The sequence below is a fragment of the Coregonus lavaretus genome, assembly GCF_964263955.1.
Source record: "Coregonus lavaretus genome assembly, chromosome: 18".
In the NCBI taxonomy this organism is placed as follows: Eukaryota; Metazoa; Chordata; class Actinopteri; order Salmoniformes; family Salmonidae; genus Coregonus; species Coregonus lavaretus.
The window spans coordinates 34401608-34422014 of record NC_140005.1 but is presented as its reverse complement, the minus strand read 5'-3'; the positions used below and the strand labels follow the sequence as shown (position 1 = coordinate 34422014).

The following is a 20407-nucleotide window of genomic DNA, read 5'->3' as shown; positions in this document are numbered from 1 at the left end:
GTGTGATCTCCGTCTGGTCTTGGTCAGTACCCGTGCTGCAGCATTCTGTATGTTTTGCAGTTGACCAATGGCTTTCTTGGGTAGACCAGACAGGAGAGCATTACAGTAGTCAAGCCTGCTTGTAATAAAAGCATGGATGAGTCTCTCTGTATCAGCCTGAGAGAGAAACGGTTGCACCTTGGCAATGTTCCTCAGGTGGTAAAAAGTTATTTTGGTCACATTCCTAATGTGTGAATTGAAATTTAGTTCAGAATCTAAAATAACACCTTGGTTTTTTTATTTGGTGTTTTGTCTTTATTGCCCATGAATTAAAATGTGCGGCCAGATTCTCTCTCTGTACTTTGGCTCCAACAATAAGTACCTAAGTCTTGTCTTGATTTAGCTGGAGGAAGTTGTGAGCCATCCAAGTATTTAAATCAGTCTAATAATTTATCCGTGGAGCTAAAATCCTCTGGTGACACAGAAATGTAAAATTGTGTATCGTCTGCTTAGCAGTGAAAATCAATGCTGTGCTTTCTGATAACGCTGCCAAGGGGTAACATATACAGTGGGGAAAAAAAGTATTTAGTCAGCCACCAATTGTGCAAGTTCTCCCACTTAAAAAGATGAGAGAGGCCTGTAATTTTCATCATAGTACACGTCAACTATGACAGACAAATTGAGAATTTTTTTTCCAGAAAATCACATTGTAGGATTTTTAATGAATTTCTTTGCAAATTATGGTGGAAAATAAGTATTTGGTCACCTACAAACAAGCAAGATTTCTGGCTCTAACAGACCTGTAACTTCTTCTTTAAGAGGATCCTCTGTCCTCCACTCGTTACCTGTATGAATGGCACCTGTTTGAACTTGTTATCAGTATAAAAGACACCTGTCCACAACCTTAAACAGTCACACTCCAAACTCCACTATGGCCAAGACCAAAGAGCTGTCAAAGGACACCAGAAACAAAATTGTAGACCTGCACCAGGCTGGGAAGACTGAATCTGCAATAGGTAAGCAGCTTGGTTTGAAGAAATCAACTGTGGGAGCAATTATTAGGAAATGGAAGACATACAAGACCACTGATAATCTCCCTCGATCTGGGGCTCCACGCAAGATCTCACCCCGTGGGGTCAAAATGATCACAAGAACTGTGAGCAAAAATCCCAGAACCACACGGGGGGACCTAGTGAATGACCTGCAGAGAGCTGGGACCAAAGTAACAAAGCCTACCATCAGTAACACACTACGCCGCCAGGGACTCAAATCCTGCAGTGCCAGACGTGTCCCCCTGCTTAAGCCAGTACATGTCCAGGCCCGTCTGAAGTTTGCTAGAGTGCATTTGGATGATCCAGAAGAGGATTGGGAGAATGTCATATGGTCAGATGAAACCAAAATAGAACTTTTTGGTAAAAACTCAACTCGTCGTGTTTGGAGGACAAAGAATGCTGAGTTGCATCCAAAGAACACCATACCTACTGTGAAGCATGGGGGTGGAAACATCATGCTTTGGGGCTGTTTTTCTGCAAAGGGACCAGGACGACTGATCCGTGTAAAGGAAAGAATGAATGGGGCCATGTATCGTGAGATTTTGAGTGAAAACCTCCTTCCATCAGCAAGGGCATTGAAGATGAAACGTGGCTGGGTCTTTCAGCATGACAATGATCGCAAACACACCGCCCGGGCAACGAAGGAGTGGCTTCGTAAGAAGCATTTCAAGGTCCTGGAGTGGCCTAGCCAGTCTCCAGATCTCAACCCCATAGAAAATCTTTGGAGGGAGTTGAAAGTCTGTGTTGCCCAGCGACAGCCCCAAAACATCACTGCTCATGGAGATCTGCATGGAGGAATGGGCCAAAATACCAGCAACAGTGTGTGAAAACCTTGTGAAGACTTACAGAAAACGTTTGACCTGTGTCATTGCCAACAAAGGGTATATAACAAAGTATTGAGAAACTTTTGTTATTGACCAAATACTTATTTTCCACCATAATTTGCTAATAAATTCATTAAAAATCCTACAATGTGATTTTCTGGATTTTTATTTCTCATTTTGTCTGTCATAGTTGACGTGTACCTATGATTAAAATTACAGGCCTCTCTCATCTTTTTAAGTGGGAGAACTTGCACAATTGGTGGCTGTATAAACTAAAAAGTACCGGACCCAAAATCGAACCTTGTGGAACGGCACATGTGGAACGCCATGTGATATAATTATGCAATTCTGTGTAGTACAGATCATGGACCCAATTCTGTTAATGGATGTAAATTCACTTCACTTACTGTACTTCAATAACCAAAAGAGATTTAGCTGACACCCCATTATTTCTGAAGACATCTTTCAATCTTAATTGGGTGCAGATATTTAACAGAGTTTTTGGAAAATGTGGTCACATACATTGTTTGGGGAGATTTTACCTTAATTCTGTTACCAAACTTTGCATCTGCACAGTTCTTCCAGTAAATGGGTTTTTGTTAAATGTTCTGTGTAAATTGTTCAAAGTACCCTTGTACATATAATTGTATGGTTTGTTAAACTTTGAAATCAATGGTTTTTGTTTGGTATACATTTTTAAATGAAAAATCTGAGTCTCAGCCTAATTCCGTTATTGTGGAATTGACCATATGCATATGGCTACCTTCTCAAAGTTCTTCCATGGAACGTCCATGTTTTGCATGAGGGCAGATGTCAAGTAGGTGAATAAGTACATGGGCATCAATAAAAGCAGCGGGTGCATGAGATTACCATGGAAAGAGCTGATCAATCACTGCAACTCAGTGACACAACCGAGGGGTAAAGGATGCAGGCAGGCAGGACACTGACAGCTACTCCCCCAACAACCACAGTGACACCATGATGTAGTGGGTTGTACATAGAGTTGCAAAAATCCAGTAACTCACAAAATTCCCAGGGTTTCCAGAAATGGCCAGCTTATTCCCTCCTGATTCCAGGAATATTCCAACCAGGACTTCTGGAAAAACCTGGGCATTTTGGGAAAATTACTGGAAATGTGCAACCCTAGTGGGACAATAAACACAGAGAAAGTCCCAGACCATTTTAGAAGGCCAGGCCATCACTGATCCAGTGAAACAAACAGATGGAGCTTGTAAAGGGGAAATGTCCTCTGGAATCTACATCCCACTAGCTGTCTCTCCCTGGTGTCCCTTTTTCAATGATTTATGACTACCTTTCCATCAATCGTACCCTGAGATCTTTCTTTACTTTGAGATACTCAGGGGTCATTCCACCTCAAAAAGACCAATAAATAAAATTTTGACACCCACCATCTCAGATTGTTCTGAAATCATTTCTGTTGTTAGAAACAGATGAGATTAGCATTCCTGCAACATTACTTTGTTGACATATAATTTAATCTCTGAGAAATTAACCTAATTGATTGCACCCAAATTGGCCATTTTAATTTATAGGATTCTTATAATACTGAATAAATATAGTACCTACCATCCGATTTGGATAAAACCTTTTTCTAACAGTGAGTTAGACATGAGGAATCTAAATAAATGGCCAAAAGCCACCCACGGATCCCCCACACCCCACGCCAATACCACCCCAACAACGAGTATATAGTATCAGTTCTCTATGTTTGACAAGTAGTATGGAGCTGCGGCTCTGAGTATTGTTTATTCTATGTAATGTATTCTCAGTAAATTTGGTGATGTTTTTTCCCCCCCGTTTAGAGAAATTAGTCATTGAAGTTGGGTTTATGTCCCATCCTACATCCTGATATTACCAGGTTCTGACCACTAGATGGTGCTGTTCCTGCAATTAGGTGATTCTTTTCTGTAAGCAGTCTATGGACCAGAGGGGTATCCTACGAAGCAGGTTTGAGGAGTTAGCGAGGTAACTTGGTCAACTCTGAGTTCAACTCGGGATAACCGGTCACACGAAAGTGGCTCACCTTTTAGCAAGGTAAATTTCAATGGCAACGAATCCATCAGAACTAACCTGCTCCGGGGCAGGCTAACTCACGGCTAACTCTACTTACCCTGAATTAAATGACTGAGCCATGATTTGAGGACCAATGAAATCAGATTCCCTCCCTCTTGCAAAGATTACATCATCATCCCCATCATTTGAGGAGAACTGATAAAATATTGTATTAATCAAATGTTTGTGTATTAAAACATAGTAATGTTAAAATATATCACATTACACATTTAGTAATGACAGAATGCATTTTAAACTTCACGCACAGTAACACTTTTGTCTGACTTAATACAATTATTTTATTGATAGGAGTGGGAAAAAAGGTGCTTGTGGTTGGGCAATGATAAGCACAACAAAGCACATCAAAGTCTGCATTAATGATAAGTAATAAAATAAAGACGTCATTTCTAAATTTCATATCATAGCCTGCTGAATTTGCAAGATAACTTTTAGTTCATTTTGATTTCGGCACCAATGAAAATGTGGAACTGACTCGCCCATGGATTGATGTTTCAGCATTTTCTCAATGAAGAGTTCGACGATGTGCAACATGCATGTACAGTTACAAGCCTGCAAGAGTTTGCGGCAGGTGGACGACCAATATCCACCATCGTAGTACGGACGAAGCCTGTGCTGGAATGTGAAGCTAACTGAAGCTAGTTAGCTTTAGAAAACCCTGAGTAGAGTTTGCTTCGTAGGATACCCCTCTGGTATGACAGCAACCCATGCTTTGTTTTTGTTTACCTGCCCACTGTTTTCCCCCTGTTCAATGCAAGTCAATGGTACCCACATTAGCATTTTCACCCTTCATGTCCAAATCATCGTAAAGTATCTAAAAATGTATTGTGTAACTCAATTATGTTACTTATAGATGATTTGGATGTGAAGCGCGACAATGCTAATATAGGTACCACTAACTTGCATTGAACAGGGGGAAAACATTTCTGAACAGGAAAAACTTAAAACATCCCCAAAATCATTGACAATACATTACATAGGATTAAGAAACAATTCTCAAAGCTGCAGCTCCATACTACTTGTCAAACATAGAGAACTGATACTATATACTCGTTGTTGGGGTGGGATTGGCATGGGGAGTGGGGGCTTTTGACCACTTCTTTGGATTTACTCATTGTTAGAAAAAAGTTGTTAGGTACTATATGTTTTGAAAATTATATGAATCCTATAAATTATAATTATATTTCAACAAAATAATGCTTCCAGAATGCTTATCTTATCTGTTTCTAACTACAGAAACCATTTCAGAACAATCTGAGATGGTTGGTGTCATGGCTTGCTGAAATGACATGGAACAACAATCAGTGGTTATTGTCCACCGACAACAACCATGAACAGTGGCATCGTGCACTAAAACAAGCTGACGGGGCACTGAAGGCCAAATTCTAAATATTTGCATTAATTCTGTCTGTGTAGGCCTAATTATTTTCAATGTATATCTTAAAAGGTGATCAAATTATATTTAAGGTTTATTTTGTATTGTAAACATTTGGAGCAAAAAGCTGAATTGCAGCATACATAGGCCTACGTAAATAAGTAAATAAATAGAAAAATATGAGATGTTGTATACAATATTACAGTTAAGCAGCATTAAGCAGTCTCACAAAGTAAGGCATAGGGCGGTTGTAGTATCTGTCAATCCGAGTAGGGGGAAGTTTCAGTTTGTGACTGGATCGAGTAGATCTGCCACTGACATAGCCTCTCGTCTGAGGCAGCCATTTGTTATAATCCTGGGAATTGGAAAGCTTCTGGGCAAAAGGATCTGCAGAGGTGGGTGCAGCGGGACTCCAAGGACTGCAAAAATGTAGGTGGCTACATAAGTAATTATCTTATCAAACATTCTTCATTCAAGTATTGGTCATATTTAATTCGTTTTCATATCAGTTCTTTGTGGCTTTGGAGTTGAGAGCATGTGCATGTGCAGTGTTCTGTGTGGAACTGTGTACGTGTTGGAACCCTGGATTCAAATGACATTCCTTTAAACAAGACTGCACTCCAATCAGCGGGGGACTCCCACTTCAAAATGTCACCAAGTAAAGCCCAGCACGGGGCCTTCTCTCTATAACAACATCCTTAAGGAATGCTTTACTAGGAATATCTACAGCCACGGCTCCATTGTGAGAGAGGTTGGCCAGGGGTTACTGCTACTTCACAAGCACGTAGCTAGTATGACATTCAGTTAAGAGAGTGACAGACAGAACCCAGACAGACAGACGAACGGATGGACAGACAGGTTGGGTAGGCTACCCAGCTACCCAGCGTTTCCACATAGTAGGAATCCATTTATTCCAGGTCTGTAAGATGTAACAAGTTACTGCTACTTCAGAAGCTAGTATGACATTCAGTTAAGAGAATGACAGACAGGTGTTGTAAGGTTGTAGGCTGCCCGGCATTTTCATGTTGGAATCCATTTATTCCAGGTCTAAGTCTGTAACATGTTGTTGGAATTGCACCAACAGACCGAGCTAGGGCAGTTAATCTGGTTGGGTTTTTACCTCCTGCTCTCGCACTAAACTGAATAATCAATCGCAATTTCACAGAGAGTCCCTTGATCATATAGGAGGGCCCTGCAGGTGCCTGTGGTCAGAGCTGAGGAGCCGGGGACAATCAGGGGAGAAAATTATTGGGGCTTAATGTCCGTAAGTTACTCCACCAGGTCAACGTTATGGCATGGAGACTTATTATTCAAAGCGTCAGTTACAAATCTGGCCCAGTTGGAGAGAAGGAAAGAGGAAGAGGAAGAGGAAGACAGAGCAAAAGAAGCAGAAGCCGCAGTAGCAGACTGCCGACCGAGGAAAATTAGAAATAGATTTGCCCAGTTGTAGACTACTGGTTCGTTCCACCAATTCAGTGCCTTTTCAGATGTCTAACTTGGTGAAAAGAACTTTGATTTCACCTAAAAGAGAACATGTTCAACTTAATAAAAAACACTAGAAGAGCAAAATGAAAAATTATAACCCCAAATAAGTGCTAGCACTTAATGATTTGTTTTTCCTTTTGCTTTTTCTAGTACTAATCACCTGCAAGAGAACCTGTGGTTGTATTGGAATACCTGAAACGCTCCTGCTACTTCTTTAAAAAAGTTTTCCCATCTCAAGAGGTCAAATAAAAAAATGACTGTAGTAAATGCCTATTAAGTGCCAAATACAGTAACACAGTTGACCGTAACAGGGTTGACGATTTCACCTTAAATTAGACATGAATCCCCTTGTGACAGGGGAAATTAGGCCTCCTGTAGCTCAGTTGGTAGAGCATGGTGCTTGCAACGTCAGGGTTGTGGGTTCAATTCCCACGGGGGCCAGTATGAAAAATGCATGCACTCACTAACTGTAAATTGCTCTGGATAAGAGCGACTGCTAAATGACTAAAATGTAAATGTAAAAATTGAAGCTTGTTGTACGCAACAGGGAGAGGCAATGAATTAAATGCAAGATTTTTTTATTTTTATTTTGCCTGTCTATCTATGGGTAACAGGGTTGACATGTTATGCTCGACCCACCACAAAACTTGACAAAAAGAGTAGAACCAGCTCACCTGCTTTTACGCTATGACTTGACTATTAGATGTTCAATGCTTCTTTTGAAAAAAATAAAAAATAATAATACTTTCACCATATTAAAAAGAGAGTTCAGTTCACATAACAGGGTTGACCTTAAAATGAATCACTAATCACATGAAATAAATAATCATCTTTAGAAATGACTTTGTCAAAGCAACAAAATAACTTAGCTTTACAATTATAGTGAAAACTTGGAGACATTTTGGGGTTAAGTTGGTTAAAATCACACAGGGTGCACAGAGGGTGCACAGAGGGACATGTCAAAATGCTATATTTTAGCACTTCAGCAAATCTTTATTCATATTTTAAAAAATCTGATTTATTGAATTCTACATGTGGTCTATATTAAAGGGCACATCATTGAATATTGAATATATAATAGGTGCACAATTTCTACTTCAAATATCAAAGGGATGCAAAAGGCACTACTACAGCCCGGTGAGATGCAGGTTAGGAGTGTAGGTCCACAGTGGTAGACTGTGAGAGGGCGCGAGTAGAGGCCAGGTCTTGCTGGTAGCGTTAGAAGAGAGCAGGGCACCTTAACTAAAGCAGCAGATGGGAATCAGCATGCTCAACATCTGTCTGGAAGAATAGACACTAAACGCAGGTCTCTTCTCTGCTTTGGACGGACATTAAAAGATAGCCGTGTGCTGTGCCTGTGCTCTCTTCGCAATTCCCTTGTCACCTGTGACTATTTAAAGTCGTGACTTTGGTGTGCAAACAAAGCATTAAGTATTGTAAGCCAAGCCGCTGCTCAGTGATTGTGATGAATACAGAGAATGGTTATTTCCCAAAGGGAACCAGCAGGGAGAACAGTCATGCTTTTACAAATAGATAAAGGACATGAGAGAGAGAGAGAGAGAGAGAGAGAGAGAGAGAGAGAGAGAGAGAGAGAGAGAGAGAGAGAGAGAGAGAGAGAGAGAGAGAGAGAGAGAGAGAGAGAGAGAGAGAGAGAGAGAGAGAGAGAGAGAGAGAGAGAGAGAGAGAGAGAGAGAGAGAGAGAGAGAGAGAGAGAGAGAGAGAGAGAGAGAGAGAGAGAGCGAAAGAGACCTTGTATTTAAACAATCGTACTTGGTAATTGAACTGTGCTCAAGGACAGGCACCTAAAAAAGCTGCCCCGTCAGCAGACCTGTAGTGATTGCATCCCCTCCAGTATAGGGAGGTGAGGTGGGAGAGAGTGGATATTGCACAGCCATTCTCTTAAAATACACAACACAATTTCTGTGTGTCTGCCTGTGCCTTGTCATGGAATTTTCAGGGAGCAATAACAGGGAATGAGCAAGTGAACAGAGCTATACTAGTGGACTACTTACTGTATGTGTATAAGAATAGCTATGTTGGATTAATAAGGGTGTTATAGTATTAGGCATGGATAAGCAGAGAGAATAGTGCTTAATAGTCCATGGGCCAGCGGAAAATGTGTCCACTTTATTTTGGCTACCATGGCTATGCCCACATAGGATGACAATGCCCCCATCCACAGGGCACGAGTGGTCACTGAATAGTTTGATGAGCATGAAAACAATGTAAACCATATGCCATGGCCGTCTCAGTCACCAGATCTTGCCTAGTGCTTGCCTACGGAGCTGTGAGGGGAACGGCACCTCTTTACCTTCAGGCTCTGATCAGACCCTACACCCAAACGAGGGCACTACGTTCATCCACCTCTGGCCTGCTAGCCCCCCTACCTCTACGGAAGCACAGTTCCCGCTCAGCCCAGTCAATGCTATTCGCTGCTCTGGCACCCCAATGGTGGAACAAGCTCCCCCACGACGCCAGGACAGCGGAGTCACTGACCACCTTCCGGAGACACTTGAAACCCTACCTCTTTAAGGAATACCTGGAATAGTCTAACAGTAATCCTTCTACACCCCCCCTCCCCCAGTGGTGGTTGTCCCACTGGCTATCCTAAGTTGAATGCACCAATTTGTAAGTCGCTCAGGATAAGAGCGTCTGCTAAATGACTTAAATGTTAAATGTTAAATCTCAACCCCATTGAACACTTATGGGACATTCTGGAGTGGCGCCTGAGACAGCGTTTTCAATCACCATCAACCGAATTATGGAATTTATTGTAGAAGAATGGTGTTGGTTCCCTCCAATCGAGTTCCAGACACTTGTAGAATCTATGCCAAGGTGCATTGAAGCTGTTCTGACTCATGGTGGCTTAACACCTTATTAAGACACTTTCTGTTGTTGTTTCCTTTATTTTAGCAGTTACCTGATTGTTTTAGGGAAATTGGTCATACTGGGAAATAAATCAAGTCCAAGAGATCGAATCTGGTAACGTATTGGTTTTATAGTTTTAACCTATAATAGTCTGTTGTAGACAAATACTCAGCATACTAAGATGAAAGGTGTGCTCTGTCATTTGTTGAGTTGTCCCAGCAAGTTATCACAAAGATTTAATTAAAGACAAATGATCTCTTAAAACGAACATAGGTGATTATAAGCTCTTCTGTACCTGACCATCATGATCTTAAAAGTATGCACTCTAACCTTCAACCTTCCAAGTTATTTAATACTGTACACTGGGGGAAAAAAGTATTTAGTCAGCCACCAATTGTGCAAGTTCTCCCACTTAAAAAGATGAGAGAGGCCTGTAATTTTCATCATAGGTACATGTCAACTATGACAGACAAATTGAGAAAAAAGAATCCAGAAAATCTGATTGTAGGATTTTTAATGAATTTAGTTGCAAATTATGGTGGAAAATAAGTATTTGGTCACCTACAAACAAGCAAGATTTATGGCTCTCACAGACCTGTAACTTCTTCTTTAAGAGGCTCCTCTGTCCTCCACTCGTTACCTGTATTAATGGCACCTGTTTGAACTTGTTATCAGTATAAAAGACACCTGTCCACAACCTCAAACAGTCACACTCCAAACTCCACTATGGCCAAGACCAAAGAGCTGTCAAAGGACACCAGAAACAAAATTGTATACCTGCACTAGGCTGGGAAGACTGAATCTGCAATAGGTAAGCAGCTTGGTTTGAAGAAATCAGCAATTATTAGGAAATGGAAGACATACAAGACCACTGATAATCTCCCTCGATCTGGGGCTCCACGCAAGATCTCACCCCGTGGGGTCAAAATGATCACAAGAACGGTGAGCAAAAATCCCAGAACCACACGGGGGGACCTAGTGAATGACCTGCAGAGAGCTGGGACCAAAGTAACAAAGCCTACCATCAGTAACACACTACGCCGCCAGGGACTCAAATCCTGCAGTGCCAGACGTGTCCCCCTGCTTAAGCCAGTACATGTCCAGGCCCGTCTGAAGTTTGCTAGAGTGCATTTGGATGATCCAGAAGAGGATTGGGAGAATGTCATATGGTCAGATGAAACCAAAATAGAACTTTTTTGTAAAAACTCAACTCGTCGTGTTTGGAGGACAAAGAATGCTGAGTTGCATCCAAAGAACACCATACCTACTGTGAAGCATGGGGGTGGAAACATCATGCTTTGGGGCTGTTTTTCTGCAAAGGGACCAGGACGACTGATCCGTGTAAAGGAAAGAATGAATGGGGCCATGTATCGTGAGATTTTGAGTGAAAACCTCCTTCCATCAGCAAGGGCATTGAAGATGAAACGTGGCTGGGTCTTTCAGCATGACAATGATCCCAAACACACCGCCCGGGCAACGAAGGAGTGGCTTCGTAAGAAGCATTTCAAGGTCCTGGAGTGGCCTAACCAGTCTCCAGATCTCAACCCCATAGAAAATCTTTGGAGGGAGTTGAAAGTCCGTGTTGCCCAGCGACAGCCCCAAAACATCACTGCTCTAGAGGAGATCTGCATGGAGGAATGGGCCAAAATACCAGCAACAGTGTGTGAAAACCTTGTGAAGACTTACAGAAAACGTTTGACCTGTGTCATTGCCAACAAAGGGTATATAACAAAGTATTGAGAAACTTTTGTTATTGACCAAATACTTATTTTCCACCATAATTTGCTAATAAATTCATTAAAAATCCTACAATGTGATTTTCTGGATTTTTTCTCCTAATTTTGTCTGTCATAGTTGACGTGTACCTATGATGAAAATTACAGGCCTCTCTCATATTTTTAAGTGGGAGAACTTGCACAATTGGTGGCTGACTAAATACATTTTTTTCCCCACTGTATGTTACCTAATTTTGTAGCCATAAGTTCAGTGGCTGGTTGACAAATGTAATTAACATTATGCAAACAGTATTTTAGCAACTGGACTATGGCTGATGCCCTTGACAACCCTCAACAGCCACTAACCAATACATATTTCAGTAGGCCCTATACTACAATATACAAATAGTGTAACTATGCACCATCTATAAAGGCTGTAAACCTAAGGCTTTAATACTTCACCAGCTTTGTAAGTTGACACCCTCATCATTAGGCAGTTTGTTACAATGTTATGTTGGAATGTAGTGTACATGACAGGATTCAATACATAGATTTTAAATTTAACAATATACTACAAACCAGTGAAAGATATAGATTTTATATTGTTTGAAAATAAAATATCAAAATTAGGGAAGCAAATACCGACCAAAAACAGTAATATAAATAGTGTTTTAGGCAACAACCCAAAAAACTATTTTGCTAATGTTTTACAAAGATTATATATTTTGCAAACCTGGCTAAATTAGTTGTGTTATCTGCATAACTATAATCATTTTTAAATGATCATTAGGCATATTCCACATATTATTGAAAGAATTGTGGCAATATCAGAACAATCCAATTAAAACCAATAGAGCTGGTTGGCAGCCATATTGGAAAATGTGTACCATATGGTTAAATCAGCAATACCTAAGCATCATTGTTTAGACTTTTACTAGCTTTATGTAAAGTTTGGGGCACTCATTACGAAGGAATTTTGCGAAAATGTGTTACCTGTACCTCTGCTGGATGTAATGCATTCCTATGGAATTTATATAGGGTGCAATGTACTAGGCAGGTTTCACATCACATTTCTTGATGTTAACACAATTTATAGAATCATATTGCATATTATTTTAACATGTTACTGCAGTGGGCTAAATCAGGGTCACACAGTGTTTCTTGGTAGTCTTAAACAAATCTACTTTGAAACAAAAGTATACACCTCAACAACATGGTTATTGGCTTAAAAAACAGAAGATACCTGTACCATGTCAGCTATTGAGTTGAAATGTATTACATTTTGAGTTTGCATCCCAATATTACACTTTATATACATCACAGAAGACAAAAACCATTTCACATAGAAATGCCAGATTTTCGGCTTAAAAAAATATATATATATGAATTATGGAATTATGACAATTAGTAACATTCCACCCATGAGGCCACTAGTCATTTGAATGCAGGAAAGGGTTCTAATCAATAGACATCAGTGAATGCTTCTGAAAGATTTTCTAAACGTTTTAATGTAATATTTTAGAAATGGCAAAACAACTCTGCAATTCTGACTGCTTTATTAGGATGCTGGGACTGATTATAGACTAAATCTATGATGACTGTATTTAGCTAAAAAAATTACTTCCCCAATGGTTATCCTTGTTCTGTGTGAAATTTGGTGTAGTTATCATCTAGGGTACCATGTGATAACAGAGCACATCCCAATAATGTCCATTCTGGCTCGATATATCCCAAAATGCTTCCATGTATGACCTTTGACCCCCCAAGGTGGGCCCATATAGATGTAATTATCATTCCAATTGTTTCATACCTTAATATGTGTTGTATTATGCAGTTAATAACATATCAAATTGCCTTAGTTTGAGAAGATTGTTGCCTGATAATACAAAATAAAATGTCATACCCTCAATCCTGTTGGCCAAACTAACCGCATTGGGATCATAACATATAATGCAGTGATAACCACATTTAGCTACCTCTGATATGTGGGTATCATACCAAAATATAACCCATAGACATAAACCTTAATGAAAATCATCATTAGACTTTGCCACCCAAAGTGGACAAATATGGCCCATGGGCACCATAACAGGTGCTTTTCTCTGAGCCCTCCACTACCACTTAAAATACACATGCAGAAATCTAAAGATGATACAAATACCAGCCAGCCAGTCAGCCAACCAGCCACGCCTGAAAACTACACAGCAAAAAAAAAACATACGATCAAGTAGTGTATGCTGAGCAGCATCATGAAGCGAATAATAAAACACAAGCAACATCTCTCTCTGTAGACAAGCCTTATTGTGCTTTAACGCAGCAGCTCCAACCCGATGGCTGCACCGTTATACCTTTTTACCCAGGATGCATCTTCTTTACGCATCTCTCGCTCTCTACTCTGACCTTCACAGTAACCATGCAGTAACACACACACACAGGGTAGGGGGAAGAGGGAGAACAACGGTAATCAACAGATCACTTGCGTCACATCACAGTTCCGGGGACCATATGTGTGCAGCCAGAAAGAGAGACACACACCAGAAAGCAGAAATCAATCCTAATTGTGATAAATAAACAGAGTTATACACCTCTGTTCTCTTACTATGCAATATCCAATCGATAGGATTGGATAGTGTGTTCTCTGTACCATGGTTTTACAGCAACACACCATATCTAGTGCACCATCACCATCATTGTGAAAACGCCCAATCAGGAGGGCTGTGGCAGTGAAGGGAAAGGGTTATATTTTTAATAAGGTCCATAACAAACTGTGTTTCCTGATAATAACGCATTAGTGTTTATTTCTGGCATGACTGTTTCCTTGAACAATTTGCTTTGGTACAATGCACTCCCTCCCACAAAAAAGGCAATTTCATCTAACATCTTTCTACTATTTCAGTTGACGGGAAAATGGCTTAAAAGATGAGTAGAAACATGTTTTACAATAAGCCTATATGTACATTGCTGCCTGGTTCAAGTTGTGTATGACAAGTGAAAATTACGGCCTACCTCTATCATTGTAAACAATAATTATGTACTGAAAGAATTTCATTTCTTTGTGTGTTCTTACAAATATTTACATATTTTGACATTGAAAGGCAGAGGGGAAAAGAATGCAATGCTTTAATATTTGAGACCACTAGCAAAAAATGCCTGGCTCACTCTGTTATTCCATCAAAACTAAAGTAAAATGTAGCATCATTTTCAACTAAACATAGCCTAATGCTTTGTCTATAGCAGCTACACCATCACATCGCTCCTCTCTCCATTCTCCAGACTATAGCAATCAGAGTTATACTCATTCTTAATTATGTTCCATAAAAGAATAGGAAATAGGACAATTTAGCACTTTTGTTTGCCCAAAGGGAGGGAAATGGTTTGTTTGTGGTTTGTTACTCTGTTGCGTGTGAACTCAAGCCAACTCTCTCTCTCTCTCTCTCTCTCTCTCTCTCTCTCGCTCTCCTCTCTCTCTCTCTCGCTCCTCTCTCTCTCTCTCTCTCTTCAAATTTCACCACTTAATCCAACCAGCAGAGTTGTTTGCCCTAGTCAGTCAGTCAGGATGGCATTAGTCAGATTACACCACCTTGAGGACAGCAACAACTATAAACAGCCTCCCTCCCACTCTGGCAAACATCAGGATGCTATTAAGAGGGGCATTAAATTAAATATATTCACCTAGTCCTTCAATCAGAATTCTCAGACCCAAGTGTTATTTAGTTCAACTCTCAAGTGGAGCGGAATAACAGATCAGAGTCTGATTTACTTCTGCAGACTGGCAATAGGAGACAGGTGATAAAGAAAGCACTCATGCACAGGCTATGAAGTTTCCCCCCTCAAAATTAATTCCATCTTCAAGATTCCTATCTCTCAGATATAGCCCAGAATGGCACACAAATATGCTCCTGCCAGAGAGATTACTAGAGACTGACTTAGCATAAACATTCCCTGCTGCTGCTGGCTGGGTGCTGCTGCAATTGTAAATGTACGGAATGAAATTGTGAATTAGTGAAATAGCAGGGTGCACTCAGACCAGATAGTTAGTAAATGTTTAATTAGGGTTATTAACAACATGTGTATAGAATAATAGTAATTCAAAATAGCAAGTAGTGGTCCATGTCAAGTTTTCACTATATTTGCTTTTCCTCACATACACAACAAATAACCTGATTAAGCTTATAGTTCTTGAATGACAGCTGACCTTCTTTTCCTTTTAGAGAAGAACTTACAGCAATGTGTCGTTAAAATGTAGCACAATCATGTGTTAGATACAATGTTACATCCCAGTAAACATTGATATATTGTAACTACTTTGTTAAATTCAATAAAAGCACTAGTAGTGTATTCAATAACACACAGCTATACAGTGCCTTCAGGAAGTATTCACACTCCTTTACTTTTTCCACATTTTGTTGTGTTACAACCTGAATTTGAAATGGATAAAATTGAGATTTTGTGTCACTGGCCTACACGCAATACCCCATAATGTCAAAGTGAAATAATGATTTTAGAAATGTTTACAAATGAATTACAAATGAAAAGCTGAAATGTCTTGAGTCAATAACTATTCAACCCCTTTGCTATGGCAAGCCTAAATTCAGGAGTAAAAATGAGCTTAACAAGTCACATAATAAGTTGCATGGATTCACTCTGTGTGCAATAATAGTGTTTAACATGATTTTTGAATGACTACCTCATCTCTGTACCCCACACATACAATTATCTGTAAGGTCCCTCAGTCGAGCAGTGAATTTCAAATACAGATTCAACCACAATGACCAGGGAGGTTTTCTAACGTCTCGCAAAGAAGGGCACCTATTGGGAGATGGGTAGAAAAAAGAAAAAAGTAGACACTGAATATCCCTTTGAGCATGGTGAAGTTATAAATTACACTTTGGATGGTGTATCAATATACCCAATCACAACAAAGATACAGGCGTCCTTCCTAACGCAGTTGCCAGAGAGGAAGGAAACCGCTCAGGGATTTCACCATGAGGCCAATGGTGACTTTAAAATAGTTACAGAATGGCTGTGATAGGAGAAAACTGAGGATGGATCAACAACATTGTAGTTGCTCCACAATACTATTTGTATTTTTTATCTTTATTTAACTAGGCAAGTCAGTTAAGAACAAATTCTTCTTTACAATGACGGCCTACACCGGCCAAACTCAGACGACGCTGGGCCAATTGTGCAACGCCCTATGGGACTCCCAATCACAGCCGGTTGTGATACAGCCTGGAATCAAACCAGGGGGTCTGTAGTGACGCCTAAAGAACTGAGATGCAGTGCCTTAGACCGCTGCGCCACTCGGGAGTCCAACTAACCTAAATGACAGTGAAAAGAAGGAAGCCTGTAAATTATAACTATATTCCACAACATGCATCCTGTTTGCAATAAGGCACTAAAGTGAAACTGCAAAACAGTTAGCAAAGAAATTAACTTTAAATCCTGAATACAAAGTGTTATGTTTGGGGCAAATCCAACACAACACATCACTGAGTACCACTCATCATATTTCCAAGCATGGTGGTGGCTGGATCATGTTATGGGTATGCTTGTAATCAGCAAGGACTATGGAGTTTTTTAGGATGAAAAGAAACAGAATATAGCTAAGCACAGGCAACATCCTAGAGGAAAACCTGGTTCAATCTGCTTTCCAACAGACACTGGGAGACAAATTCACCTTTCAGCAGGACAATAACCTAAAACACAAGGCCAAATATACACTGGAGTTGCTTACCAAGACGACATTGAATGTTCCTGAGTGGCCTAGTTACAGTTTTGACTTAAATCGGCTTGAAAAACTATGGCAAGACTTGAAAATGGCGGTCTAACAATGATCGACAACCAACTTGACAGAACTTGAATAATTCTTTTAATAATGTGCAAATATTCTAAAACCCAGGTTTACAAAGCTCTTAAGAGACTTACCCAGAAAAATTCACAGCTGTAATCGCTGCCAAAGGTGATTCTAACATGTATTGACTCAGGGGTGTGAATACTTACATAAATGAGATATTTCTGAATTTCATTTTCAATAAATGTATAAATGCATGTTTTTACTTTGTCATTGTGGGGTATTGTGTGTAGATGGGTGAGAAAAAAATCGATTTAATCCATTTTGAATTCAGGCTGAAACACAACTAAATGTGGAATAAGTCTAGGGGTATGAATACTTCTGAAGGCTCTGTAAAACAGTCTGCTATGAAGTTGTCAGTGTCTGTAATAAACTCAGATCCTAAAGCTTATTTCTAACTTGTTTGATATAGTGTGGGGGAAAAAACATAAGGATGTAGCTATAGCATAATTAATGTTTATATTATTTGTGAAAATACAGCTAATTGTTGCCTTCAATAACCACTTTAAACTCCAGGTATCAACATACCACAATGAATTTCAATCTATTCACCTGCTTGTTTTTCAAAACATGCAAATGAACTATAATACAATTTGACTGTTGCAGCCACAGTGTTGTCCTTTACTACAAGTCTACTACAACCATTACCAGTGGGTGATTTCTGATCCGACAACACAGAGAAATCCATGTGCTACATTTAAAGTTCCTCAACAGCTGGTTTCTGGTGTATGCTAATTTCTCTCTCACAAGCTTCAGACTGACTGACGTTCCGCTGCAAAACAGCAAGCAGAGAATCACCACTATTGCACACAGAACAGCACAGCCTGGCCTAGCAAGCAGCTCTTCCATCTACACAGAAACAAACAGCGGCATTGTCATCGATGAATGCACATGTTCACGACGGTAAACAACCTTGCTTAGCACATAAGCAATGCGAAAGTGCCTGCATTGCTGGGCATCACTAGCTGTTCTGTAGTAGCCTATAACATACGCCTTCTCAGTCTATACCTGTTACCCGAACGCCAAGGTCCCCAATTATCAGATGCTCTCCTGCTGAAAAGGGCAACATCGAAACTTCTGACATCTCCACTCAAAATTGCAAAGCATCTAGTCATAAGCGTTAACGTTTTCATATAGAAAAAGAACAATCCAAGCGTTACCGTTCTCTTCTTGTAGGGTCTTGCTGAATGCTAGGTTTGGTGGGCGCCATCTTCCTGCAATTATTTGATTTCTTACTTTTTTTTCTTCAGATTTATTTTGACATAAAGCCGTGCCGTCTGACAGCAATGCGTCATGTAGACTAGGTGTATTTAAACAAAGCCATAGCGCTGATGTGGACCAGCCGTGCCCCTGTCTCCGTGTATTGGCGTTCATGAGCGTGAAAAAAGGAGCAAAAAAAACCGAGATCGAGCTCCAAAGGCATGCCAAGAAAAGTGAGTGGAAACCAGGGGATGCTTCTCAAATCCAGCTGGTCTCCTGATATATGGAGCTCGGGTTGTAACAGTGGAATTGCTACACTATAAACGGGAACATCGTAGTCTATCTTTACATTTTTCCGCAAGAGCCTCTTGTCTTCGGTGCTTCGTAAAGGATTTTTCTGAGTCTGTTTGTCTGTGCATTTTCCAGCTTTTCCTGGCTCGCTCTATGTGAAAAAGGACACATCTTCTCTCCAGCCGGCGCAACAACGCCACTCAGTTGTAGTTGGAAACAGTTTTTTATTTTTCCGTTATACAGGTTGCAATACGCAAATTCCCTTGGATTAGCTTTTTGTTCTGCAATTAGAAGCATCTATTATTTTATGCATTATGACGTTTTCTCACTAAATGAACAGCTTTTGATCATCTAAATAGTTTTGCAGATATTGGATGTGACTATATATCACTAACAACATTCATAATTGAAATAAAAATATATCCACCTACATACGGTTGTATCTCTGTTTTAAGTAGGCCTATTATTTCATTTATCTGGGTGTGATTAACTTTTGTAGTCTGATCTAAAAACCAAGCTATTTTAGTGCAATATAACATAGCCTATGAATCACCCATGCATTAGCCTAATTGTTTTAAACATTTGCATTTAAAAGCATTATCATTCGAGTGTCACATCAGATAGTCAAGAATGATGGAGTTGTAAAATATGTTTACCAGATGCCAAATACAAACTTCAGGAAGGTAATATTCTGATATAGGGTAAAAGGCCTAGAATATCCCAAAGCTTCCTGATGCAGCATTGCAAATCTTTTGCAGACAAAGTGTGGATTTTAATTGTGAGTTAACTTTTTCTGGTTTTGTTATGTACTTTTATAGGCATTTTTGTTGTTGTTGATCTCTGCTCTTTCAGATTTCATCTGTAATATAGCTAACCATACCAAAATGGTTGTTTTGAAAATATAGCCTATAACAGTTGTTTTGTTATGTAGGCAAAAAATGTGATCAAAGAAATTAAATTGCTTTAGAAAAAGTGACATGGATTATTAGTCTCAACCAATTTCTTTCAAAGTTTATATTTAAACAGGTGGCATGTCACTGGTTGCCATTCACATTTTCTCTTTCAGACAGCTAATGTGGCCTGTAGCTATACGCTAATCTATAGGCCTATATGTTTGACCTGAAACAAAATAAGCTGCCCAACATGTTTTATAAAATATAATGAGTCACTCTGAAATACTTGAGATTTTAACTGTGGGTTGCAAAAGCTTTTAATCATGAATACTGTAGTTTCTAATTCAGGCCTGTAATGTCAATGTGGTAACTTTTGCCAGCCATTAAGTCTCTGTATTTACACTTTGTTGTGGTTTTGGTATGTTCTGAGCAACTAACAGACCTATATAACATATACCTACCTTCATTATATTTGATAGGCCATACACAATCAAGTAGCAAGTAAATCATTCAGTGTAGGCTATAGATTACCCTAATTATTGATTGTAAAAAAGTATATTGAATGACCGCTCAGAATATGGGCATTTTCATGATCATTTGCTTAAAGGTCTCATGGATAGCCTGATTTAAGTTATCTTTCAGAATAAGTTGATTGTCTAGCCAAGTGTTGTTTTATGCGGCACATTCCACATGCAACTTCATGTAAAGTGACTTACTACATTCCGTAGGTTGTAGCCATTTGAACTAATTCCATGTATTGTTGTTATCAATATGGCCTAT

General features: G+C 39.7%; 1 protein-coding gene across 1 annotated transcript in view; it reads right to left on the bottom strand.

Moving 5' to 3' along the window:
• The window catches only part of LOC311145234 (neuronal PAS domain-containing protein 3-like), a gene marked incomplete at both ends in the record, with an annotated part of 312893 nt that overhangs the window by 292128 nt on the left and 358 nt on the right, over nt 1-20407 (bottom strand). The gene's annotated exons all lie outside the window — the stretch shown is intronic.